General features: G+C 36.2%; 1 long non-coding RNA gene across 1 annotated transcript; it reads left to right on the forward strand.

Moving 5' to 3' along the window:
- Positions 1-297: 297 nt before the first annotated feature.
- LOC113313870 lies at positions 298-2,385 on the forward strand. Its single transcript, XR_003342090.1, has 3 exons — positions 298-428; positions 530-568; positions 2,142-2,385. It is a non-coding gene; the product is annotated as an uncharacterized LOC113313870 (long non-coding RNA).
- The last annotated feature ends 3,558 nt before the right edge of the window (positions 2,386-5,943 follow it).

The raw sequence follows: 5,943 nt of genomic DNA on the forward strand, positions 1-5,943 counted from the left end.
AAAATCTCTACTTTTTTGAGAAGATTTGGAGTGAGGCAAAAATACACTATAAACTCCCTAGAACTCCCAAAAAAAAAAACTCCCTATCATTCTAATTTTTACCACTAACAGGGAGTTTAAGAGTTTCTTTCAAACTCCCCCACGATTAACGGGGTTTTTTAGGGAGTTTGGGAGACTCTTCTAAACTCTCCCACGACTAACGGGGATTTTGAGAGACTCCCTCGAACTCCCTCACAACTAACGGGAAAAAGCACAACTACACCCAACTCCCCCGACTCCCTCAAGGACTACCACCGTGTTTGTTTCTCCCCTCCACCCGATCACCTGATTTTCCCGTAACTACAAAACCCCAAACAATAAGTGAATGATGGAATGTGATTCAACAAGCGTTTGTTGTTCTCGAATACTTTAGTCGAAGTAGGATGAAGGTGAGGAATGTTTTCTCTCAATTTCGAAAGTGTTTTTGCTTGACCAAACTAGTTGTTTAAAATTTTAATTTTTGTGTTAAATGATTTGAAAATTCGACAAGGTTTCAAATGGGTAGCCCTGCTGTGGAATCACGATTGAGGTAGGGGGTTTTCTCACCTGTATTGATTTAATCTTTTGATTCTTCTTTATAAAGCTTGATTCTAGCCAAATAAGAATGGGTTTGTGTTTCTTCACACATAATTTGATTCGACTGTGAAAATTATTGAGGTATTTCTTATCTAATGTAAAACCTATTCAAAGTGGTGTGGTTGATACTTGCATTAACTTAGTTCAAAATCCATGATTTGGTGTTGGTTTTTAAATGGGTTTGTAAGATTTTACAATATAAGAAAATACTAATTTCCTTCTTGAAGATTGGGGATGGTTTGAATTTATCTAAGTCCTGATTTTCACAAAAAGTTCAAGTCCCCAATTGAGTTTCAAATATAGCCCATGACATGTTTGTGAAAAGAACCTCAAATTTCTGAAAACGTGATTTTTGGTCCTGTTTTATTGGGAATTTCGACATAGCTATGCATCTTATTACTTTGTTTATCATTTTTATTTTATAGAAGCTTTTCTCAGCTTTTCAACAAGACCAAGTTTGCTGAAATTCATCAGCTAATGAATTTCACACGAATTTTCGATTAGAGACTCAGGAAACTGGAAATTTCTGAACTTAGTGTTGTTGTCCTGTTTGGTAGAGACTTTTCGGCATAGATATGAAACTCTTTATTGTTGCTTATCATTTTTATCTTAAAGAGGGTTTTCCCAGCTTTCCAATGAGATATAATTTGCTGAATTTCGTTGCTTAATGAATTATGTACGAATTTTCGATTGGAAACTAACAAAACAGAAACTTCCTGAAAACATGATTCCTTTCCTGTCTTGTCGAGACCTTTCGACACAGACACAAACCTTTCTGATTTTGGAATTTATTTTTATGTTGAAGAGGTATTTCTCAGGTTTCCAAAGAGACAAGATTTGCTTGATTTCGTTTCTAAATGAATTTTGTGCATTTTTTTTATTATAGACTACCGAAACTGCAACTTTGTGAAAAACGTGATTTCTAACCTAATGTTTTCATGACCTTTCAACATAGCTACTTACCTTGTTACTTCTGTATATTTTCTTTATGTTAAAGAGGGATTTCTCAAGTTTTAGTCGAGACCCAACTCGCCGAATTCCATCACATATTGAATTTTGTACAAATTTTTGATTCAAGTCTGTCGAAACTGAAATTTCTGGAACCTCACAGAATTTACGCTTTGAGATGTTATGCTCTTGTTGTTTAAAGATCTTGCCATATTTCCTTTATATTCCATGAAATAAAATCCTTTTCTTCTTAGCATGGTAAGTATCAACATCCACTTTGGCTAGCACTCTGGCTCACCTTTTAAGAACTATCATTGACTTCGCTGGTGTTTATGCTACTTAAATTTGATCATTTGTCTATGGATTTTGGATTCCCTTATCTTTGGACATGAAAATGCATACTTCTCGGTAAGTGGCGTATGTTTTTGAATCTAACTTTGATTGCAAAAATAATTTACTGGTAAGGTTTTAAGAATGCTGCCAACATTTCATTTATGTAAGCTTTTAGTTATGGATTTTCATAACTTGGTTTCTGGAGGTTTCTTTGACGTCAACTGATTTGATTTGGAAACTAGTAGGCTCTACTATAGGACCGTCGGGCCTTAATTGGCACCCCATTTACGGATGGCAATCCGGAAGACTATTTGTTTGATAACGGTGGCTGGTATCGGACTACCCTGACGTTGGCACTGGCCTTGTAAATAGTGGAGTGGATTTTTATCTGAATTAAAGTGAATGTTAGCTTATGAATGTTTAAGAACGACTTTTTACATTTATTTGTAAACTTCATATTTCAGATTTATGTTCTCATTACTGTTCTTACTGGTGGCATTTTATCTGTGTATCTTTGGGCGATTGGTTATCGTTATATCCCCTACTGGGCTGTGGGCTCTCCCCGTTTTGTTTTGTTTTCCCACAGATTTTGGAGCCATCTCGATGAAGTAAGATGGAAAGGCTTACGATAATGGAGCTATGGACACAATATCGGTATATGTTGATGTCCTTGTATACTTATATATCATGGGCTGTGCCGGGGTAGTTTCACGTGGGAACTGAATTACATTTTCATTTCATGTTTTGCTTTGTATAAACTATGGTATGATTTTTAGATGTATACAAGACTGCTTTTGAAACTTCTTTATTGTAGATTTTCAACCTAGTACAAATGCCCCTTTATATAAACTAGTGTCTTTCCCGTGCGTTGCACGTCATTAAATTGCTTGACCTATATATATTCATGCATATTGATTTCTTGAGTTGGATAATCGTAAATAAAAGAAAATACAACCCTTGGCGAAAGATAATAAACAACTTAATAGTAGACACATGTTCAGGTCATGTTTGGACTTGATACTCTAAAAAGACATGTTCAAGTCTTCTCTTCTTTTCTCAATTGTTCATCGATCGTTTCCAGCTTGATCACTCGGCCCGTCTTTTTACCTGTGAAATCTGGCTATCTGTTGGTTTACGTGTTTTTTTACTTTGGATGTGGTATGATTCGTTTTAAGAAAAAGAAAAGCTGCAGCATACGTAAGCCAAGATATTTAAATAGCATTAAATTTAAATAATATTATAAGAGGGTTTAGAAATTACAGTATCACACAGTAGATAGCGCAAACTAAAGTAGGATTGGAGGTTGTATGTAAGATATTTAAATAGCATTAAATTTAAATAATATTATAAGAGGGTTTAGAAATTACAGTATCACACAGTAGATAGCGCAAACTAAAGTAGGATTGAAGGTTGTATGTTTGGTGAAGCGAGCAACATACTTGTCGGTTAATACCCTCAAAACATAAGAAATAGGTAAAATGAGTATGCAAACCAAAAATCAGTAAGCTAAATAGATTAGTTTTATCAGGAATCTCAATTTTCCCACCGACTATGTCAAGGAAACGCTGGCAGAAGTCATGAATGAATCGTTTGCCACTATTAGTACCTAAACCATCAACACCTTCATAGTTAAGGCTTAAGGTTAAGGAAGTTTTATGAAAATCTACTCAATCATGAAGAACAAACTAATCAAACTATAAGTATAAGAAACCAACATAATTATGTAGAAAAAATGTATTTTATTTATGTGTACCATGTGCTAGAACCAACAGAGAAGACTGGTCTAGATGAGTCACCCAAGAGGACACCACGGAATTCTCAATGATCTCGAAAGCTTCTAAGACTTCTTCCCACTGTCCTTTCAGTTGACTTCCTTCTAACCCCTTGGTATTCTGAATCTGGATAAAAGATATGCTCTACAGTTAATTGGAGCCACAAATCATGTCACTTAGAAATCTACGTAATGCATGGCTAATTAGAAATTGCATGTTCGAGAACCATGTGCTCTTCAATTTTAGCTAAGACATCTTGAAGCATTTCTTAATGTAATTGGATTTGATATAATGATAATTAAGTACATGAGCAAGTCATAAGCATAGCAAGAAAAGATTTTACCTGATTCTCAGCTTCAGGCACACATATCAACCCAACAGTATAATCCCGAGTCTATAGTGTACATAGTGTAAGTTGAGAAGAAATATTTGGCGAAATCTTCCACACTTATCTTGGTGGAGAATTATCTTATTTATATGAGCTACATTACTCTAAATAGAGCAGATGTTACATGAATGAGAATAACACAAATATTGCACAAATCATGCCTTTGATACAGGCCGTACAACTGTGATTGAGGAATGATTCTCTGGTAGATGGCATGATAAAGGATCAGCGCTAATCAAGCCACTGATATAGGCTTTAGTTGTTGTATCCTTAACATCCCCCTTCAAGTTGAGCATGAGTTTTCGAATGTTCAACTTGTCTCTGAGATATTGAAACCTTGGTGAAGCTAGGCCCTTAGTAAAGACGTCTGCAATTTGATCTTTAGAAGAAATAAACTTGACTTCTAATTGTTTGCTAGCCACTCTTTCTCTGACAAAATGGTAGTCAATTTCTATGTGTTTAGTACGTGCATGAAACACCGGATTGACTGTAAGATATGTTGCTCCAAGGTTGTCGCACCATAAAGAAGGAGCAGACATAGGAATTCCTAGTTCTTTGAGCAATGACTGAATCCATACCAGTTCTGATGTAGCTATTGCAATGCCTCGATACTCAGCTTCAGTGCTTGATTTAGACACGTGCGTTGTTTCCTTGCACTCCATGATATCAAATTGCCACCAAAGTAGATACAATATACACTTGTTGACCTTCTGTCATCTAAATTGTTTGCCCAGTCGCTATCAGAATAAGCATGTAGTGATAAATCAGTTGATTTTCGTATTTCCAGACCATATTCAACTGTGTGTTTCAGATAACGAAGAATTCGCTTCACTAATTCCCAATGTTCCTCATACGGATCATGCATATATTGGAAAACTTTTGCAACTGCAACAACAATATCTGGTCGAGTAAGATGAAGGTAATGAAGAGCTCCTACAACACTTCTGTACATGGTTGGATTATCAAACTTGTTGCTGCCGACTCGCAGTATCTTTGTATTGGCTGCAAGAGGAGTACAGACAGGCTTTGCACCATCCATTGTTGTACGTTTAAGCAAATCAGCAATATACTTGCGCTGACTGAGTATGATTGCACCACCTTGTTGAATTACCTCAATACCCAAAAAATAATTGAGATTACCCAAATCACGAACTGCAAACTCTGTACTCAGATCATTTATGAGTTTATTGATAAGTAGTGAACTAGAGCATGTGACTATGATGTCATCGACATAAACAAGTACATAGGTAATACCTTGTTTTGATTGTTGCACAAATAAGGAGGAATCAACAATCGAGCCCTTGAACCTCAAATCAATCAGATAAGAGTTGAGTTTGGAGTACCACGTACGCGGAGCTTGTTTTAAGCCGTATATTGACTTATTAAGTTTACACACATATGTTGGGTTCTCAGAATCAACATACCCCGGAGGTTGTTTCATGTAAACTTCTTCTTCAAGCACACCATGAAGAAACGCATTTTGAACATCAAGTTGTTTCATATCCCAATTATGAGCTGCTGCTATAGATATAACTAATCTTATAGTGCAAGGCTTGATCACGGGGCTGAAAGTTTCTCCATAGTCATCACCTGCTTTTTGATGAAAGCCATTTGCAACTAGCCGTTCTTTTCTTCTGTCCATATCTCCATTTGGTTTCTGCTTAACTCGAAACACCCACTTGGAACCGATGACATTCATTCCATCAACATATGGTACTTTGGTCCATGTATCATTACGTATATGAGCATTGATTTCTTCATCCATGGGTGGTCTCCAGTTCGGATCTTTGGATGCTTCTGTATATGACTTTGGCTCGAAAAACTTATCAGTTTGTAAAGGATGTTTGGTGGCTGCTAAACACAATCTATTGACATGCTTTCTGATGC

This window comes from Papaver somniferum, chromosome 9, assembly GCF_003573695.1.
Source record: "Papaver somniferum cultivar HN1 chromosome 9, ASM357369v1, whole genome shotgun sequence".
Lineage (NCBI taxonomy): Eukaryota > Viridiplantae > Streptophyta > Magnoliopsida > Ranunculales > Papaveraceae > Papaver > Papaver somniferum.